Source organism: Pan paniscus, chromosome 20 (genome assembly GCF_029289425.2).
Source record: "Pan paniscus chromosome 20, NHGRI_mPanPan1-v2.0_pri, whole genome shotgun sequence".
In the NCBI taxonomy this organism is placed as follows: domain Eukaryota; kingdom Metazoa; phylum Chordata; class Mammalia; order Primates; family Hominidae; genus Pan; species Pan paniscus.
The window spans coordinates 20,658,255-20,680,687 of NC_073269.2; the positions used below are offsets into that span (position 1 = coordinate 20,658,255).

The window sequence follows — 22,433 nt, forward strand, 5'->3', positions numbered from 1 at the left end:
TGCTAACTTTCTGCCTTGATGATCTGTCCATGAGTGTTAAAATCCCCCAGTATTATTGTGCTGCTGTTTATCTCTTTTCGTAGTTCCAGTAGTAATTGTTATATGAATCTGGGAGTTCCATAGTCAGGTGCATATATATTTAGGGTTGTAATATCTCCTCTTTGAAGATCAATCTTGTTGATTCATCATTTTATCATTATATAAGGTCTTTATTTGTCTTTTTTTACATTGTTGCTTTAAAGTCTGTTTTATCTGATATAAGAACAATTACTCTTGCTTGCTTTTGGTTTCTATTTGAGTGGAATATCTTTTTCAATCCCCTTTACCATGAGTCTATAAGAATATTTACATGTTAGGTAAGTCTCTTGAAGATAGCAGATGTTTGGTTTGTAATTTTTTTAATCCATTCTGACCATCTATATATTTTAACTGCAGTATTTAGATGATTTACATTCAACATTAATACTGAGATGTGAGGTACTGTTCCAGTCATCATGTTGTTACTTGGACACTTTGTTTTCTTTGTTGCATTATTATTTTACAGGCCCTGTGAGTTTCATGTTTTCAGGAGGTTCCATTCTGGTGCACATCAACCTTTTGTTGCAAGATTTAGAAATTGTTTTAGCATGTCTTGTAGGGCTGGTCTGTTAGTGACAAATTCTCTTAGCATTTTCTTATCTGAAAAGGAATATATTTCTCCTTCATTTTTGAAACTTAGTTTTGTTGGATACGAAATTCCTGGCTGACAGTTTTTTTCTGTAAAAGGTGGCTAAAGACAGGACCTCAATACCTTTGGCTTGTAAGGTTTCTGCTGAGAAGTCTGCTGTTAGTCAGACAGGTTTTCCTTTATAGGTTACCTGATGCTTTTGTCTCACTGCCCTTAGCATTTTTTTCCTTCATGTTGACTTTAGATACCCTGATGACTATGTTCCTTGGCCATGTCCTTTTTGCAAAGAATTTCCCAGGAGTTCTTTGGGCTTCTTATATTTATATGTCTAAATCTCTAGTGAGGTCAGGAAAGTTTTCCTCAATTATTCCCTCAAATAAGTTTTCCAAATTTTTGGCTCTCTCTTCTCCCTCAGGAACATCAATGATTCTTATACTTGGCCATTGTACATAATCTTATATTTCTTGGATACCCTGTCAATTTCTTATAGTTCTTTTTTCTTTATTTTTGTCCAACTGCATTAGCTCAAAAGTCTTGTCTTTAAGCTCTGAAATTCTTTCTTCTAATTGGTCTAGACTACTTTAAAACTTTCCACTGCATTTTGTAAGTCTCTAAATGTGTCTTTCATTTCCAGAAGTTCTGTTTGATTTTTCTTTAACATATCTCTCTCTTTAGAAAATTTTTATTTATATCTTGAACTAATTTTTAAATTTCTTTATGTTGATTTTCACTTCTCTCTTGTATCTTCCTGAATAACTTAATAATTAGCCTTTTGATTTCCTTATCTGGTATTTCAAAGATTTCACCTTGGTTTGGATCTATTGCTGGAGAGCTAATGGATGTTATAGAACCCTGTTTTGTCATATTGACAGAATTATTTTTCTGATTTCCTCTCATCTGGTTAAACTATTTCTTCTAATTATTTTTGAATTTATTTTTTATTCAACTGTGATTTTTCTTATTTCCTTTTTCTCCTTGAGGATGTGACTTTAATGTTTATAGTTTATTTTAACCTATGGCTCTGGGTGCTTTCAGGGGTCCAATGATGTGATCTATCCTCAAGACTCCCAGCAGTGGGTACCAGCACCAGCTCTGATGGGGGTGGCAGAGGGGTGACGTAGATTCTGTGAGATTGTTTGGTTATAAATAGGCTTAATTTGGCTTTCTCAAATGCCAGTTGTAGTAGTAATGAATTGGTCATGCGGACAGACTGAGAACCTCCTGATTAACCAAGTTGATGCAGGCAATGGTGATAACCGAGGTCACACACAAGTTTTCTCCTTCCTGGTTGCTGTTATTTGCCTGCAGAGGTTATAATGGACTCTGTCAATTGGCCTACAGCCAGGATGTGAAGCTTGCAAAAGAGCACTAGCTGCAGTGGTAGCAGTGGGATTTGTGCTTGTCTTTTGTAATCTCGTTTGTCTATTTTACCTTTGTTGTCTGTGCTGTTGAGTTCTTATCAAAAAAGTTCTTGCCCATGTCAATGGCCTGAAGAATTTTCCCAATGTTTTCTTCAAGTAATTCATAGCTTCAGGTCTTGCATTTAAGTCTTTAATCCATTTTGATTTGATTTTTGAATACAATAAGAGATAAGAGTTCAGTTTCATTATTCTGCATATGCACATCCAGTTTTCTCACCACCATTTACTGAAGAGATTGTCTTTTCCCCATTGAATATTCTTGGCACCACTGATCTTTGACAAAGGTACAAAGAAAATGCAATGGTCCTGTACAAGAAAATATAATGTATTTGGAGATCAGAATCAAGGACAAGGCGACTGAGTGTAACAAGGGAGGGATATCGGCTGGAGAGATTTGACAAGTCAGCAGGGTGCAGTGATGCAGAATTCCTTAGGCTATGAACAGAGGTCAGCTTTACTGGTGGGACATTATTTTAAGACATTAACTGAGGCTTCTCTCCTTCTCCTACCACCCTGCCACATTTCAGGTGCTTTTACCACTCTTGGAAAAAATTGTCTCCTAAATGTACAGTCCTCTAAAAATGAAGAGATTATTCAAGGAGCACAGATATTGGAATTTTTGCCTATGAGTTCCAAAACAGTATTTAAAGTCATGGTAGAAAAAAACTATCTTGAAAGGCAACATGCTTTATTAACCAGACTTTCTCAGAGAGCAGGTAATAATGGCCGTATTTATTGAGCATTCAATGTGCACCAGGCACAGTTCTGAGTCTCTCATATTTTGTCCTCAGGAAAACCCTGACATAGGTAGCATTGTTGTCCCCATTATATGCTTGAGAAAACTGAAGAAAAGAGAGGAGAATTAACTTGCCCAAGCCACACAGCAAAGCTGAGACTTGAGCCCAAGTAGTCTGGTTCCAGATGTCATGCCTTTGGGATGGTGTTTTGCTTCCAGTCATCTGGCTTTGGATCTCAAGGGTCAAACAGGATGGCCCTGACTGCACCCCACCCCAACATGGGCAGGTGATGGGAATGAAGGAGGAACCTAGAGGTGAAAGGGTGGGGATGTGCTGAACCCCTGACATGTGTGAGGGTGCCTGGCACATAGCAGAGGAGAGTAGGGGGAGGATTCAGGTAGTATCTGTTGGCCAGGCTGCCTGGGCAGAGTCAGAGGGTTCAAAAGAGGGAAAAAAATGGAGCTGTCTGAAGGTAGGGGAAGGGGGTTCACAAAAGCGATCAACTTGAAGGGGGAGACGTAGGGTGGGATGCTGGCAAGAAAGGGAGCTAAGAATTCCTAAAAGCCTACCAGGATAGAAGCTGCACCCTTCTATCCCTGTGTTCTGAGCTGGCTAAGGACCTCGGTCTTGGGACACTCCCAAAGCATGGAGGCCCTATGATCAGCCAAAGAGGCAGTCAGGTTCTTGGGTTCAGTGACAACACCCCACCTAACCCGCCCAGGTTATGCCCCTTCCCTGACGCCTCCCAGTCCTCAAGAGCCCCCTGCTGGCTGTCAGTAGAGGCCCAGGCACAGTTTTATTCCGGAGAATCTGGAAAGGCAGGTGGATGGGTCAGAGGGTCACTGCAAGCCCGCGTTCAGGGGCTCCACTCGCAGCCAAAGTCCTCCTTCAGCGCGCATGATCAGCTCCGGCTTCCTGCGGGGCTCCGTGTGGTCCAGCAGGAAGCGGAAGCGCAGCAGCGTCAGCGCCAGGACCACCTTCATCTTCGCCATGGCGAACGCCTGCCTGATGCAGTCCCTGCGGGTGGGAGTGGGGACTGTGACTGCGCCCAGGACCCGCATTTGGGCCCCATCACGCCGGAAACCTGGCCCGGGATCCTCAACCGCACCCAGATCAGCCTGAGAGATAGAGAGGGGCTGAGCATGCCTGGGACCCCCCTGTGGGTTTGCATGTCCCCCAGAGCCTGGGCCAGACTCCAGCTCCCAGCTCACACCAGCAGATGGAGGAGGGGATTCTGAGCACTCTGCGGACCCTCTAGGACCTACTCACCCCCATTCTATGGACATTTTCCCATAAACTGTGAAGGAATGGAGGGAAAGAGAGCTGGAACTGGGACCATCTGCAAACTTCCCCCTTTTTCGACCCTCGCACCTATCACCCCATCCCCATACCAGACACAGGTGGCCCTTACCTGGGTCCCGCAGAGAAGGGAATAAAAGCCAGAGGTGACCTCTCCTTGCTGTTCTCTGAGTTGAAGCGGAAGGGGTCGTAGACCTGGAGGTAAGACCAAGAGGGCTGCTGGGTGGGGTCTCCCAGGTCCAGCAGCCTTGGAAAGACAGTTGTGTGTGTGTTGGGGCGAGGTGATGTTGGATTTTCCTGATCAAAACCCTGCCTCCTCCTCTAGGAACCTTGGAATTGACGAAGAGGGCAGGGGGTCGGGGGTGGATGGGAAAGGCAGCACCTCAGGATCCGGTCACACAGTTGGGTTGTGATGGATTCCTATAATGTTGATGATGCAGATAAGGCCTGTGGGAGAGAAGGTGGCAGTCAGGACAAGGATCCCCCTGAAGGACCCCTCTTCCTACCCGGGGGGCTCCTCCCCATGAGGCTGTGAGCATCTTTGGGGATGACCCTACCATCTGGGAGCACAATGTCCCAGATGCAGTGGCGGGAGGTGTACGGAACAAGGGGATGCAACCGCAGGCTCTCCTTCACGCACATGGTCAGGAAGGGCACCTGGGCCAGGTCGTACCTAAGGCAACACCCCAGCCCCAATCATTATCAAGGGAGCAAAGACACACTTCTCCAGCTTCTCTATTTCCAAGTGAGACCTTTTCTCCCTGTAACAAAATAAACTCCACGTGGATCAAAAGTTTGAGAATTAGAAAAGCAGAAAAAATTAGAAAAACAGATAATTAGAAGTACCAGAGAAAATTTAGCCAAGTAGTTAAAAATATATACTGTGAGGAAAACACACCCAGAAGCCAGCTGAAAAAAGTTAACAAATTTGCATAAAAATAAATATTGTCTATGGCAAGAAAGCAAACTCAAATGCAAATGAATAAGAAACAAAATACCCAGATCCAATGTTTTGCTCTTATTTCGCATGGAACTAGAGATACCAGCAAGTGCAATTAGGCAAGGGAAAAACAAGAGAGTCATGCAATTTGAAATGTGGGAGTAAATGTATCATTTTGGCAGATAGTGATGTTATACTTAGAAAACACAGTAAGCTCCACTGGAAAACGTTTATAAACGTTTAAGATCCAGTAAAGGAGCTGAATTATCTGCTTAATCGTTCTTCTTTTGCCTTGGCTATTTAAAATTTTAATACCATCTAAACCTATCTGATTCAGAATTTGAAAACTGTAAAATATAATCCACTCCTATGGCCCAATGCCATCTACTTCTCCCCACACGTTGCCCAGGTTATTATTTTTTTAATGTATCCTTCCTGTGCTAATATTTAGTATATTAAAAAAATTATATAGGAGCACACCATCTACTATACACTAGTATTCTGCATTTTTTTTTTTTGAGACAGAATCTTACTCTGTTGCCCAGGCTGGAGTGCAGTGGTGCAATCTCCGCTCACTGTAATCTCCACCTCCCAGGTTCAGGTGATTCTCCTGCCTCAACCTCCTGAGTAGTTGGGGCTTCAGGCCTGCACCACCATGCCTGGCTAATTTTTTTGATTTTTAGTAGAGATGGGATTCCACCACGTTGGCCAGGCTGGTCTTGAACCCCTGACCTCAGATGATCTGCCCACCACAGCCCACCTCAGCCTTCCAAAGTTCTGGGATTATAGCCATGACCCACCGTGCCTGGCCTATATCTTTTTCTCATTTAACAGTTTATCACTTTTTCTTAGCCCCTGGAACTTACGTCAAAATAAGGTTATCCCTACTCTGGAGCTATGAAATAATTTTCTCATGGTTTCATCTAGGGTTTTTAAGACTCTTTTAAAAAAATTTTATTAATCTGGACATGATCTTGTCATAAGACATGAGAACCAGCTTGTTGCCTTTTTTCCAGAAGGCTTTCCAGTTGTCCCAAGAGCTTTTACTTATTTTTTCTCTTGATACACAGCATCATCTTTAGCATGTACTGTGTTCATTGGGCACAGAATTTATAGGTATAAATCATTAGTTTTTCATGTAGAAATAACCACCAACTGAAAAGATGATAATAAAAGATGCTAGTCATAATAATATAAAATACCTGGATTAAACTTAAAAAGAAACATGAAATCTCTGTACTTTATTATAAATTTCTCTCAATCCAAATAAAAGATACACTTTAGCATGGCAACAAATGTATGTAAGGGGTGATTTAAAAAAAAGTCACTCTACCAGCTATTAAAACCTATTAAGAAGTTGCAGTAATAGCAATAGTCTGGCAATGCTGTAAGAACAGAAAAACAGACCTATTCAAAAGACTAGAAAGCTCAGAGACAGGCAAGTGAATAAATGAAAACTTCCCATCTGCTGAAGGAAGCTCTACGAAACTCTGGGAAATAGATGGGTACTATGGCTGCAAAAGAAAATGTAGATGAACGAAACTCTGGGAAATAGATGGGTACTATGGCTGCAAAAGAAAATGTAGACGAATTTGACTTCATAAAAATTAACCAAAAGTACCCCCAAACAAGTCAAAAGGCAATCTTTTGCAACAAAAGACAGAAAAAAAGATTATTGTAATACACATCCTTTTAAGTAAGTATGGAAATACAACCCAAAGAAAAACAGCAAAAAAAAAAAAAAAAAAAAAAAATGTAAGATGACCAATCCCATAGAGAGAAAACAAATGGCGTATCAACTTGGGCAAAAGATGTTCTTCTCCCTCTTATTTAAGAAAATGTTCATTAAAAGATGAAATATTAAAATTGACAAAAACTTAAAATTTAATAATACAGTAATGCTATTGGTGAATTTATGGGGAAGTTTAAGCTTATGCCATCAAACTCAGCTAATATAGGAATGGATTTGCACTCATTTTTACAATTGTAGAATGCAAATGGTCTTTGATTCAGCAATTCCACCTTTGGGAGTGTGTCCTACAGAGATGCTCACACGTATAAACAGTGGTCACTGTACACACATGCCAATTGCAACAGGTTTAATTTAGCAAAAGGCTAAAATGAGCCAAATATACATGGATAGGAAGATATTTAGATAAACATCCACACAATGGAATAGTATACAGCTACACAAAAGGAGGAAATAAGGATCACTAGTCCTGTCACACAATGCAGGCTAGAAGGTGAATCAGTACAGAGACTCTGAAAGGCAGATTGACAATTCCACAATAATTGAAAATGTTTACACAAGTGACTTCAAGAAAGGGACGGGCCAAATAAAGTATGGAATGCTATTCAGCAGTCAAAAAAATAGCTATCAGACACACTGTTGAGTGGAAAAAAAAGTGTTCCAAAATGTCTATATATATATCTCATAGTGCAAAATATATATGGAATATATAAGGAGATAGATGATAGAAAGTTATGTAGATAGATGGATAAACAAACAGACAGACAGATGACAAATCAGTATCTCTACAGGCCCCTTTGGAGAAAGGGAGGATATTAGGTGGGGTAGCAGGAATGTCAAGGATAACCCTTGTCTTATCTGTAATGTCTCATTGAGTGCAAGAAGAACCTGTTCTTTTGTAATTCAAACTCATTTTTTTGTAATTCTCATTATAAACTCATTTTCCATGTGGTATATATACAAAATGGAGTGCTATTCAGCCTTAAAACAGAAGAAAATTATTTCATTTGTGATAGCATGGAAGAACCTGGAGGACATTATGCTAAGTGGAATAAGCCAGGCACAAGAAGACAAATAGCATGCGACCTTAATTACCTGTGAGATCTGAAATAGTTAACATAGAAATCAGAGAAACTGAGAAGAGAATGGTGGTTACCAGAGGAGGGAGGAAGAAAGAGTGGAAAGACGGTCAAAGGGTACAAGTTTCTGTTAGACAGGAGGAATAAGTTTTGAGACCTATTACATGCATGGTGACTACAGTTAATAATAATATATTTTTCAAAATTCCTAAGAGAGTAAATTTCAAATGTTCTTACCATAAATATGATGAGTATATGAAATGGTGGTTATGTTTATCAGATTGACTTAATCATTCCACATTGTATACATATATTATAACGTCACATTGTACCCCATAAATATATATAATATTAATAAACATAATAAATAAAAATAAACTTATTTTCCAAAACTCATATTTTGAGAAAAAGAAAAGAAAAGAAAACATCTTGCTGGGTACAGTGGCTCACGCTTATAATCCCAGCACTTTAGGACACCGAGGCAGGTGGATCACAAGGTCAGGAGTTCGAGACCAGCCTGGCCAACACAGTGAAACCCCGCCTCTACTAAAAATACAAAAATTAGCTAGACATGGCGGCGGGTGCCTGTAATACCAGCTACTCAGGAGGCTGAGGCAGGAGAATTGCTTGAACCTGGGAGGTGGAGGTTGCAGTGAGCCAAGATCGCGCCATTGCACTCACTCTAGCCTGGGCGACAGAGCAAAACTGTCTCAAAAAATTAAAAAAAAAAAAAGGAAAGATCTCAAAAGATATATTGTTAATGTGCAGATCTGTGACACTTTATTTCTTTTTATTTCAACAGCATTTGGAGTACAAGTGGTTTGGTTACATGGATGAATTCTACAGCGGTGAATTCTGAGGTTTTAGTGCACCCATCACCTGAGCAGTGTATACTATTCCCAATATGTTGTCTTTTCTCCCTTATCCACCTCCCAACCTCGCTCCCTAAGTCTCCAAAGCTGATTATATCATTCTGTATGTATTTGTGTCCTCACAACTTAGCTCCCACTTAGAGGTGAAAACATACAGTGTTTGGTTTTCCATTCCTGAGTTACTTCACTTAGAATAATGGCCTCCAGCTCCATCCAAGTTGCAGCAAAAGACATTATTTCATTCCTTTTTATGGACGAGTATTACTCCATGGTATATATTTATGTCACATTTTCTTTATCCACTCATTGGTCGATGGGCACTTAGGTTGGTTCCATATCTTTACAATTGTGAATTGTGCTACTATAAGCATGCATGTGCCTGTATCTTTTTCATATAATGACTTATTTTCCTTTGGGTGGATACTTAGTAGTTGGATTACTGGATGGAATGGTAGATCTACTTTTAGTTCTCTAAGGAATCTCCTTACTGTTTTCCACAGAGGTTGTGCTAATTTACATTCCCACCAGCAGTGTAAAAGTGTTCCCTTTTCCCCACATCCACACGAACATCTATTGTTTTTTGACTTTTTAATTATGGCCATTCTTGTAGAAATAAGGTGGTATCTCATTGTGGTTTTTTTCATTTGCATATCCCTGATGATTAGTGATGTTGAGCATTTTTATATGTTTCTTGGCTGTTTGTGTATCTTCTTTTGAGAATTGTCTATTCATGTCCTCTGCCCACTTTTTGATGGAATTATTTGTCTTATTCTGGCTGATTTAAGTTTCTTGTAGATTCTGGATACTAGTCCTTTGTCAGATGCATAGTTTGCAAATATTTTCTTCCACTCTGTAAGTTATCTGTTTACTCTGATGATTATTTATTTTGCTCTGCAGAAGCTTTTTAATTCAGTTAGGTTCCACTGATTTGTTTCTGTTTTTGTTGCATTTACTTTTGGGGTCTTAGTCATGAATTCTTTGCCTAGGCCAATGTCCAGAAGAGTTTTTCCAAGGTTATCTTGTAGAATTTTTATGGTTTCAGGTTTTAGATTTAAGTCTTTGATCCATCCTGAGTTGATTTTTGTATAAGGTGAGAGATGGGGATCCAGTTTAATTTTTCTACATGTGGCTATCCAGTTTTCCCAGCATGACTTATTGAATAGGGTGTCCCTTTCCCAATTTATGTTTTTGTATGCTTTGTGAAAGATCTGTTGGCTGTAAGTATTTGGCTTTATTTCTGGGTCCTCTATTCTGTTCCGTTGGTCTAAATACCTACTTTTACACCAGTGCCATGTTGTTTTGGTAACTATAGCCTTGTAGTATAATTTGAAGTCCAGTAATGTGATGCCTCCAGATTTATTCTTTTTGTTTGTTATTGCTTTGGCTGCACAGGCTCTTTTTTGGTTCCATATGAATTTTAGGATTGTTTATCCAGTTCTGTGAAAATGATGATGGTGGTTTAATGGGCATTGCATTAAAATATGTAGGTTGCTTTGCATGGTATGGTCATTTTCACAATATTGATTCTTCCAATTCATGAGCATAGGATGTGTTTCCATTTGTTTGTGTCATTTACGATTTCTTTCAACAGTGTTTTGTAGTTCTCCTTGTAGAGATCTTTCACCACCTTAGTTAAATATATTCCTAGGTATTTTATTGTATTTTATCTTTGGAACTATTTTTTTGGCAGCTGTGTGAGTTAGAGGGCTGTTCTTAGATCACTGGGGTAATGTTCCAGAGGTGAGTATAACTGCCTCTGCCTTGCAAAAGAGCTTGCAAAGGGAGTGGAGAGTAGCAGGTGGCAGTAAGCCTCATCCGGCTCCCATGCAGTTGGCAAGACTGATCTCACTCCTGCAGTGCTCCACCCATAGCACTGGATTTAGATCCAGGTAGTCTATGCACAGAACTCAGACCTGCCCCAGGCCATAAGCTTTTCCCCCAGAGATAGCAATACTTTTAGGCCATGCCCCTTTTTGTCCCTGTCCAAGGCCAGGCACCCAGCTCCTGCACTCCTGTCTGCAGCACACTTCCCACTTGCCCCCTGGGTTCTGGTCAAGGCAGTTCATCCCCACTTGAGGTTATATCAAGAAATTCAGTTGGGCATTTCAACCTGTGACCCCTGCCTGAGCTAGTTGGCTGGCTTCTGCAAGGTCCCCTGTGAGATATAATAAGGAATGGCTTCCCTCAGTCCATGCTGGAGATTGGGAATGCCTGCAAGGCACTTTCTGCTGCTGCTTCTATTTTTCTATTTCTTACCACTCCCTAAATCAGTTCCAGCTCTGGGTAGAGTTAAGGCCTCCCCCTGCTGTCTGGCTTTTCAGACTCCCCAGTGAAGATGTGTACCCTGGAGGCAGTCTCTCCCCCTCTCACACTCTGAGGATTCACAGTTTTTCACCTGTCTCACAGAGTAGAATGCAGCCTGTAGCTTCTTTTGAAGGGTCTGTGGATTCTTTTGGGTTTCCTGTTAAGCCTCTGTGTTGTTTCTTGGGGAAAGGAAGTTCACAGTGTGAATCTCTACATACTTTTCTGTCCTTCCACAAGGGAGAGACACTGACATTGCCTCCAATCCATCATCTTGGAAAAAAAAAGTTGTGTCTATTTTATATACTCCTATTTGTATAGAAAAAGTCTGTGTTCATGTAAAGTGGGCATCAAGATAACCATTTTTCTGGAAGGACACACAGAAAACCATTGATGGTAGAAACCACTAGTGTGAGACTTAAGAAGGAAGCTCATTTTTTATCATAAATTTTTGGATTTTTTTTTTTGACAGAGTGCACAATTTTGCTTGAAAGCTAGGTTTTTAAAAGCATAGAAATGTGTTGCCACTTCACAGGACTGCTGGGCTGAGCAAAGTCTTGGACAGGAGGACACTGCCTTCAAAACACCTGTCCAGTCCATTGCCTCCTCTCCATCCACAGCCCCTGGCCTGGCTCAGGTCCCAGAATGTCCTCACTGGGACTTCATTCTACAGCTGATCCTCTCTAATATGCTCTCCACAGTAGTCCTGAAAGGATCTTCCTTCTGCCCAGATCTGGCCTACCCCTCCCCTGCTCAGCCACTTCCTATGGCTCCTAATTGCCTTTGGGTTAAAATGGAAGCCATTAACATGTTTTCCATGTCTTCCACAGCCAGGCTCTGCTGCCACCTCCATTATTATTATCTCATCATGACTCAGTTTCTCCCTCTCTCATTCTCTCTCTGTCTCGTTTTCTCTTCCCCCCTCTCTTTATCTCTCTCTGTCCCTCATTTTCCCTCCCTCTTCCTTCTTTCTCCCTTTATAACCTTCTCCTTCCCCCTTACACAAACAACTCCTTCTCTTTTTCCCTCTTCTCCCTCTCTCCCACCCCTGCTTCTTTCTGCATCTTTGCCAAGGCTGTCTTTTTGACTTAGAGCACTACTGCATGCAAACGTCTACTGATCATCATTCAGGATCTCAGTTAGAATACTTTTATTTATTTATTTTTACTGTTTTAGAGATGGGTTCTTTCTATATTGCCCAGGCTCATCTTAAACCGTACCTCAAGTGATCCTCCCACCTCAACCTCCTTAGTACTTGGTATCACGGGCGCCAGCCACCACATCTGGTGTGAAACACTTACTATATTCTCAGTCTGCTTCTCTTGTTCTCAATACCATCCTTGTCCATGTGGACAGAGAATGTCCTACCTGAGACTCTTCCCACTAGGCTGGGAGTACCTGAAAGACACATCCCTGGACAGTGTTCTTTCCAGGTATCCAGGGAACAGAAAGGTGCTGGGAACAGAACTGGCATTGGAAAGACATGTGGAAGAGTTTGCTGAATGAAGACTGAATGGATGAATGATGCAGGTATTCTAGAAAGAGATAGATGACTTTTACCCCCAGGTCTCCTTTACAACTCCCTGGACTGGACTGGAGGGTAGGAATTAGGGAACAGAAGAGCAAACATTCAGGAAGTGAAGATGTTTGAAAAAAAATGATAATTCAGAGAAAATAAGAAGTGAGTGAAGGGAAAATTCATTGACTGAACATGTCTAGCTGTCATCATCTGCCTTCACATATTGTCACCAGCTCTCTCAGCAGGCTAGGACTCTCTGTCCTAAAAGCCTGAAAACTTTCCCCTGCTAGCCAGGCTGGATATCAAGTTCTGCCTCTGGGCTCTGCTCCTAATACTACTAAGCAATAATGGAAGAATTGACAAAAACAACTTTCTCCCTTCCCACTTGGGGAGCAGAGCCAATGACAGGCTCAGGAACAGGCCAGAAGAACCTGCACTCACCATTCAATCTCTTTAGGATCGCGGTCCTTCGAAGCTCTTGCACCTCCTGCCGGCAGTGCTCCTGGTATTCTGGGTGCCTCGCGAGGTTGTACAGGACCCAGGAGAGACCACTGGCTGTGGTGTCATGGCCTGAAGGGGAAGCGGGCAGGCTTGGGTCTCTGGGCTGCTTCAGCACCAGAGGGTGGACAGCGTCCATGCATTGAGGCCCTCAGGGAGGATGGAGGGAGGGGGAAGATAGGCAGAATTGAGTGATCCAGGGCCCACCCACTATGTTCCTGAGATGAAAGGACCCCTGTCCTCACTGTAGTCCCACACTGGGAGCCTCACCTGCAAACATGAAGGTGTCAGCCTCTGCTCTTACATCCTCATCTGACAACACCTTCCCATCTTCATCCTGAAGGGAAAGCAAGACAAACCCTCCCCCAAATTTACTATCTCTGAGACTCCCGAGTCTCACCTGAGACAATCTCTGAAGATCCGATCTTATTCCAGAAACTCAAACCCACTCTGCATGTCTAGATCTCTCTTGTTCACCATCACCAGAGCCCCCATTCCAAGGTCTTCCCCCCAGCTCCTTTGCCTCGTCTTTGGTCCCTGGTGGGAGGAATCAATGACTCGAATATTTTCATATTTCTGTATAATGAAGACTTTAAGAGAAAAAGATACTGGCAACTTGGGGTACAGGATGTTTAAACGGCAATTTGCCTTGGAGGTTAAAAATTACGTATTGCTTTAAAGATATTTGCTCACATTCTGTAGTGGTAAACTCAGAGAATCTTATCTTTCCAGAAGATATTTGGATTATAAACCTATAGAAATTGCCATCTCACTGGAGAGTAGTAGTTTATACTCCTGAACAAAGCATTCTCTCTCTCTCTCTCTCTCTCACCCTGTAAAAAAGAAGGAGCATATGAACTAACTGTCCTATATAAGATATAAGACTCATAATGTGGGGGCCCCTCTCCTATGGTGCAAATTCTTGTACATTTACAGGTAAAAACATTGTGTTGCCCTAGGAATGGGGAGCCAGCACAACAATCCTACTCCTCCCACAGTTACTGCTGTAAATAATTAATGGGCTGCTGTGATCCAGGGGTTTGGTGCATCTGTCATCATAGATATAGACATAGACGAAGACATAGACATACATAAAAATGTGAAAGACTAACTTACTAACTTGTAAGTTGAGTAAAATCGCAGGTTCTTCACAGTTTCAGAATTAGCAGTCCCCTGCGGGCTGCATTCAACAGAATCATCTCTAAAACCTATCTGTGATCTTCCCTTTCTCAAGCATCTTCCATGGCTCCCAGTGCCCTCTGGATGAAGTCCAATTTATTTCATCTGACATTTGATATCAAGCTCCATTCTATCACTGTAATTCAGATCGTAGAGAAACCCACCTTGCTCAGCAGAAGCACATCAATGAAATCCAAAGTCTAGGACTTGGCTTTGTCCTTGAGGAAATCATCAATACCCTGAGTGGGAAGGGTACGGCGCTGCTCCTGGATGACGGCATCTGTGAAGTCGTGCACCAGGCGGCAGGCCCTGTGGAAGCGCCGCCCGTCATGGGAGAGGTAATACAGAAAGTCCATGTGCTGGAGGATATGCTGGTTTCTTTTTTCTACAAGAGCACTGAGCTCCAAGATGGTAGCAATATATTCACTGGGCCTCCTGCAGGCCAAGGGCAGAAAGGTAGGCAACAATGTAACATGCAAAGCCCAGGAACACCTCCCACCAGCAGCCAGGAGCTACCTCCCATCAGGAAACTGAGTATCTAGAAACAGATGGTCCTAGAGATACATGGTGGGTATCTGTCATGAGATTGACTCTCCTGACTCTCTTCGCTCCCTGCATCCTATCTCTGAGAGCTGTCTCCATGCACCTAGGTACCCGGAGTGTAGCTTGGACACCATGTTTCTCTCATCTCCCATCCAGTATCCAGTACTGATCATATTCCTTACCAAAACTGTCCACACAACTCAGACTTCATCCTCTTCCACTTCAGCCCGACTCCAGCCCCCACCATAACCAATTTGTACCCAATGTCAGCTCCATGTAGTGTCTACACTACTGTCAGATTCCCACACAACTCAGCTCTTACCACAGCCATCATCAGCTGAAACTCCTTCAAAAGCTCCCTGGGACCATCTTGATAAACTTCATACCACTTTTCCTGATTTTCAGTGTCCCTAATATCTAATCCTATTTCCACAACCAGATTTCTACTGTCTGTTGCATATGCTTGGCTCATCCTAACCTTATTACTGTTACTCAAATATTTCTACCTACCTGGAAAGACAACACTTTCTCCCCTTCCTTGACCTTAAAAGCCCAGCTATGATACAAATCCTCCCGAAAGGTACTTCGGGTTACTTTGCTCCTTCCTCCCTCCCCAACTTACTCCCTTTGGTCCATGGATTCACATCCCAGGCCCTGGGAAGGAACTCACTCCTGACAATGGCTGTCAAAGCTGAAGATGCATTTCTGCAGACTGTCCAAGGTCATGAGGCTGATGTGCTCAAACATGTCCAGACGACTGCTGCCCTCTGAGGCCAGGTGCTGCCACTTGTCCTGGCCAGAGAAATGAAGACGGCTAGAGCTGGGCCCTGCCTCCTTTGTGCCCCTCCCCAGTCGCAAACATCAAGATGGACTCCCCCACAACCAGCCTCCTGGTCCTCTGCCCCAGGAACCCATTGCCAGCAAGGACCAGACTGGGATGCGAGCAGAAACTGTTAGTATAGGAGATGAAGACCCATGGCTAGGAGTCAAGAGACCTGCATTCAAGTCTCAGCCTTGTCTCCTATGCTCTGTGTGCCCTTGGTCAATCTATTGCCCTCCTCTAGGTCCCACATGTCAAATATTCAATAATGGTCAAGATGATCTGCTTTGGGCCAGATAAACCAGGACAGAATCTCTGCTCCACCACCCCTAGATCAGTCTCCTAGCTGGAGACTGGTTGAACTGTTTCCAGCTCGCTAACCTCTCTGGCCCTCAGTTTCATCATCTGCAATCGGGCAAAAATAACCATAACTCACAGGGTTATTAAAATTAAATTAGACACATATGTCATGGAACTGGGACATGACATTGTTTTAGGCCTATGGTGAGTGCTCAGTAAATGTTCTCTTCACTCTTCTCCATTGTTACAAAGTCATTTCAAAAATATCCCTGTGTTGGGAGAGGCACTTCTTCATCAGCCCTGAGCATCCTTGCTGGGCATGCCAAGAATGCAAGGCCATGATGTTCTTACTTCAGCCATTTTTCAGAGTTGTGTTTGCAGGGAACAACCTGGAGAGATAAGGCAATGAATCCCCCTGGACCAATATCAGGCTTGTTTCTGCTACTATTAAAGCAGATTCCTTAAGCCTAATGCCCATTGTCTTTCATGCAATGTACTGCATGAGCAGGCAACTAGCAAGGCCCACTCTGTCACCCCCATGGAATTTAGGTTGACTCCGAAAAAGGATACAAACCAACAAGACATACATGTTGCTTGCTGTGCCTGAGTAATCAACTACCCTTTGTCTCTGACCCAGGGGTCTTGTGTCTTCTATTAGAATGCATGAAACAGTAACAAGCTAACTTATCAGCTTGCAAGTAGAAGAAACATCCTAGGCATATCACAAAATCCTGACCCCCAATTCTTCACTTCTCTTTGTATTTACATCCTTTGCACAGTAATTTTTCAGCAGCTTCCATTAATAGATGGATTCTATTTTACATCCCTTTTAGTCTGTGCTGGACATTTGATTTTCTTTGGCCAATACAGTGTGGTGAACATGATGATGTAATAACTTGAATAGCCCCAAGGCTGGTTGAACTTTGAAGCATTGCAGAGACAATGTCCAGAAATATTGCAGCCTCCTCTCAGTTTCTCGGAACCCAGTCTCTGCCATGTGAACAACAGGGTGCCTTCTGGAGGCAGAGAATCACATGGGGGAAAGTCCAGGTGTCAGAGCTGAGGCCATCCCAGATCAGCCTGAAGCTAGTGAAGCCCTAAACATGTGAATGAACTGGGCCAGGATCAGCAAAGCTGCCTACCTGCCCCACAGCTGCTCATGTACCAAAGTTGATCGCATCTACATCCAGAAGAACCAGCTAAATGTCTCACAGACTCATTAGCAATCATAAACCTTTATTGATCTAAACCAATGGGTATTGAAGTGGTTTGTAATTGGTAATGGCTACTATGTAATCTTCGTCTTTACTTTTGCATTTACCTGGCTTCTGTGAAAGAAACATGGCATCTGACACCTTCTGAGTATCTACTATGTGCTAGGGACATGATTCGTTTGCATTATCTTACCACCTCTCAAGTAGGGATTATTATCCCCATTTTACAGATGAGGAACTCAAGGCTCAGAGAGGAACAGCAATGGCCTAATGCCACCCAGCAGAGCCAAAATTCCAGACCAGATCTGTCCACGGTCCCTCCACCCCAAGACTCCTGCTGGGACCCAGAGTTCAAGGGACTCACGTGCATGATGTTCACACTCCTGTTGAAGATCTTTATATAGGGTTTCAGGATGTTGAAATGGAAGGCAGGCGTCAGCATCCGACGGTGGCGGCTCCACTTGCCACTGCCACTCAGCAGTATCCCTTCTCCTAGTAGGGCAGCCAAGGACAGTGGGCAAGAGCAACACCTTCCCTACCCCTGCCCAAGGTTGTCCCCAACCCCTTTCATCTGCAGGTACTCACCCAGCCAGGGCTTCAGGAACCTGATGGAGAGATCATCCTTGGGCGCAATAGCAGCTGGCATGAATGAGGACCATCAGGGGCCATGTAGAGGGCAAGAGAGGAACTTCAGGTATAGGGCAAGGCTCCCTACCAGCACTTTCCCTACTCCATGCCCAGCGTAGCAGGAAGGGGGCCAAGGGCAAAGGACGAAGGGAGGATAGAGGAAGAAGGACCAGCCCAGGCTGCAACAGCACAGTAGAGCAATGACACAACCTAACAGGGCACAGCACTCCCCAGCACGCCTTGACATGGCTCCTATATATCCCAACATGTTCTGCAACAACTGAGCACAGCTCCACACTCTACAAAATATCTTTAAAGGAGCCTAGGACACCCTGTCTGCCCCAGCACTCTCTGTCATTTCCTGAAATGGACCTGGGACCTGGGGCATGTCTCCAATGTTAACATGCCTGACATGGCCACAACATACATGATGAGCCCTAAATGACACATCATCTGACATGGACCTAAGATAGTCTTGCATGACTTCTGTGTACCTGATAGGCCCCAGATGGGATTTAAATATGATTTATTAAATGTCCTGGACATGTCCCAGGTGTAACCAAGACTTCTCTTCAAGCATGATTGGAATGGATTCTGAGACCTGGCTCAGGAAGACTAAAATAATAACTCTGACAATTCTCAAAGGGACCCTGGGTCCCAGACCTTGGACAAGCCACAAACATGGCCAAGAGATGACAAGAAGGAGAAAAGACAATTTCAAACCACATGTCAGAGAAGAACCAGAAAGGCTGGGACATGCCCCAAGTGTCCTTGGCCACAGCTGAGCCACACAGGTAATGACTTCTCCATATGATCCCAGGTAAAACATATGAGATACAATCAGGTATAATATAGAAATCATAGGCTATTTATGGGACCCCTTGGGGAAAGGTGAGCTTTCTGACAAGAGCTGAGCTTCCAAGACCCATGGTTGACACCATAAGAGAAGGGCTGCCTTAAAAGAAAAAGTTACTTCCACAATGGTTGAAAGTATAATAATAATAAAAGAAAAGAAAAGAAAAAAAAAGAAAAGGTGATGCAGAGAAATAGTGAAATTAAAAGGAGACAAATTCCTGATGCTGTTCATTGACACCTGGATCCAGCCATGCCTGAAGACCACTTTCTCTGGACTTTACACTCCGTTGATTCCCTTTATTTGCTTATAGTGCACAAAGTTGAGCTTCCATCACTCACAGGTGAAAGAGACCTCAGCAGCCAGAGAGAGCAGGTGACCTGCACAGAGTCACTAAGCATTTTGGGGTCAGAGCCATAGTTTCTGTGGGACGTTGCTCCTTCCCTTGCTCAGCCTGGTCTGTCCAAGGATGGGAAGAGCAGAGAATAAGGGAAGATCAACAAGCTGGTGTGGGATCTCTACTGGAGATTCTTGAGGCCTACAGGAGGACAGCAGTGAGCGTAGGGTGGATGAGTGACAGGATGAGGTATAAGGAACTGACCCATCATAGATGGATGTCACATAAATAGCAGCCCAGAATCGCCACCAGCGACAAGTCCTCCTACCGCTCTAGGCTGAAGGATGGACAAGGTTGGTGCCAGGACTGGCTGGGCCCCCAAATACCAATGATGCTCATTACATCATCCTACCCCACACTTAAAAAAAATTCCTACTCATAGGTCCAGACCCAGCTCCAACAATTCCTCCTCCAGGAAGCCTTCCAGCCTGCCGCAGCAGAACCCTAGTTCTCCTCTGGGTTGTCACACCCATCTCTTTCTTGCCCATTCCTGACCCCATGAATTTGGGGTTGTCTCTGTCCAGATCCATCTCCTCAAGTGTGGAGGTTCCTTCAGGACAGGGTTCTGGATTGAGGCTTCCTGGGGCCCTGGTGGTTCCCAGAACACCAGATCAGGGGGTCAGATGGCAAAGGAGGTGGAAGACATTGAGATGAAAGTTGGCAAATACATGAAGGAAAGCAGAAAATGCCTCTTCTTCTTTCAATGGAGGGAGAAGAGAGAAAGAGGGGCCTGGGAACTGCAGGGGCTTCACAGAAGCTTAGGGGAGAAGGAGCTGGAAGCCCTTGGATGGAAGCCCCCAGCACTCACCACCACAAGCTCTGCATGGGTACCTGAGGCATTGGTGATAGACCGGATGATGTCAGGGTGGCATAAAACAAGGAAGGGGAAGATGGGACCCAGCCATATCCTAAAGCCCTGGGGATAGGTGGCCGACATCTGGGTCAAGTTCTTCAAGCCTTCCTCTGTAGCAATGATCTGAAAGCAAGTCAGGGGCCATCACCCCTTGTGATGGTTAATTCTAGGTGTCCACTTGACAGGGCTAAGGGATGCCCAGATATCTGGTCTAACATTATTTCTGTGTACGTCTGTGTTTCAGGGGAGATTAGCATTTGAAGGTAAACTGAGGAAGGAAGACCTGCCCTTCCTTATGTGGGTGGGTGTCATCCAATCCATTGAGGGCATGAACAGGACAAAAAGGCAGAGGAAAGGGGGAATTTGCTCTCTCTTCTGCAGCTGGGACATCCGTCTTCTCCTGCCCTCAGAACTCCAGGTTCTCAGGCCATTTTGGACTCAGGCTGAATTTACACCACCAGCGTCCCTGGTTTCTGGCTTGCAGATGGTATATCATGGAATTCTTGGCCTCCATCATCACGTTATCCAATTCCCATAATAAATTCTCTCTGTCTCTTTCTGTCTCCATACATACATGCATTAGAGGTAAGAAGAAATTCCCATCTAAGGAGATTCCATTTCTAGGGAGAACCCTGACTAATGCACCTCCCTAGAAGGAGCCACGGCAAGTCCCCCCACAGCCACCAGATGTGGTGCAGCCTCTGCAGTGAGCAGCGTGTCTGGATTCTCAACAGCTGCAGGGGGTTTCTGCTGACCTCTGCTCCTTCTCTCTTGGGGCTGTCCCAGGATCCAAAGGTAAATACCAAAGCAGAGAGAGAAGACAAGCTGTCTGCTCAAGAGGATGTGTTTTCTCATCCTGGAATGATTTCAGTCTGGGGATTGCTTTATAGGGAAAGGTCCCCATGGGAGGTGGTTTGGGACAGCAGTGTGGCCTCAGGACATATCCCTAGGGCTGATTCCCACATCCTTTCGTGTCCTGGCTGGTCCACATGGGCTCTGGTTCCCCCCACAGATAAAGGGTCTGCACACTGAGGACCCCCCCATTCTCAGCAGCCCCCAGGGAAGCAGAGGTGACTCTAATGTCCCTCAGGATGGCAGCTCCCACCTGGGAGAGCCCCCCTTATGCCAGGCTCTGTGCTAGTGCCTCCTGTGCACCTGTGGACACGCCCATCAATCCTGCCATTTATGAGTGAGCAGACGGAGGCCACGTCCCCCAAAGGGGAGGGCAAGTCCAAGTAGGAGGGCAAGGTTTGGGAGTGTCAAGGACGGCTTCTGAAAGGGGAAGGGAGTGGCCAAATTATATCCCGGTTGAGCTATAGGGATCATTGGGACATCTGAGTGGGGAAGAGCACGTCACCCCTGGAAGGGGAAGGTGTGGGAGACTGCCTGCACTTCTCTTCTGGCCCAGCAGTGTCCCTCCATAGGGGAAGGAAGTCAGAGCTAATTCCTGTGGGAAAGCAGCAGCCCAGAGATGAGCAGACACAAGGAAATGGGTCAGGCAGGGAGCAGCCCCTGTATAGTGGGCTCAGGAGGCCTGAAGTCCAGAGTGGAGAAGGTGGGAATGCCAGGAGAGCCCTGCTCTGTGCCCCACAGTACTGCAGGAGCCCCTTGGAGGTGCACTATTGTAGGAAAGACAGGCAGCACAAGGATCCAGACAGGCTGGGGTGGGAGGACAGGTAGGTGAGAAAGGCTTGGGATGGAACTACAGAGGAATGAGTGAGTGAGGAGAGGAGTGAGTGAGTGAGGAGAGGAGTGAGTGAGTGAGGAGAGGAGTGAGTGAGTGAGGAGAGGAGTGAGTGAGTGAGGAGAGGAGTGAGTGAGTGAGGAGAGGAGTGAGTGAGTGAGGAGAGGAGTGAGTGAGTGAGGAGAGGAGTGAGTGAGTGAGGAGAGGAGTGAGTGAGTGAGGAGAGGAGTGAGTGAGTGAGGAGAGGAGTGAGTGAGTGAGGAGAGGAGTGAGTGAGTGAGGAGAGGAGTAAGTGAGTGAGCCGCCTCCCTCGCTTCTCTGCCGGCCCACACCTCAGCCACCCTCTAAACCCAGCTCTTTGAGCCCCCTTCCTGCCCTTTGGGAATTCCATCCACCCTGAGATCCCAGAGTCATCCTGCTGCCACACTCACGAGGACCTGGTGACCCCAAAACCATTTCTGTTTTGGGGGTTGTGGAAAATACTGAAGGCGGCGGCAGTTGTCATAGAAGGCATAGGTCCAGGCCAGGAAGCGGGCCAGGAGCCAGGAGGCCCCAACCAGCAGCAGGAGCAGCCACGGGAATGCTGCCACCTGCCCGAGGCCCAGCCAGGACAGGCTCAGCTGCAGCATCCTGCAGGGCAGACAGGATGGAGGGTGAGATCCTGAGGCCCAGGGAAAGGCTCAGGGAGCTCCAGGGACAGTGGAGAGGAGCAGGGAAGGGGTGGGTGGAGGCAGGAAAGGGAGGGCTCTGGGATGAATAAACAAGGACTGAGAGCTAAATTCCAGAAAGCCCCAGCCAAATCCAATAGCCAAGTGGCCTCTAGTTGCCTAGTAACCACCCAGAAAGGAGAAGAGAGAGAGAGACTGATTAGAGTCCAGAA

At 44.6% G+C, this 22,433-nt stretch overlaps 1 pseudogene; it reads right to left on the reverse strand.

Annotated features, from left to right (window-relative positions):
• Positions 1–488: 488 nt before the first annotated feature.
• On the reverse strand, positions 489–22,211 carry LOC100967757 (cytochrome P450 4F12-like; annotated as a pseudogene).
• Positions 22,212–22,433: the final 222 nt, after the last annotated feature.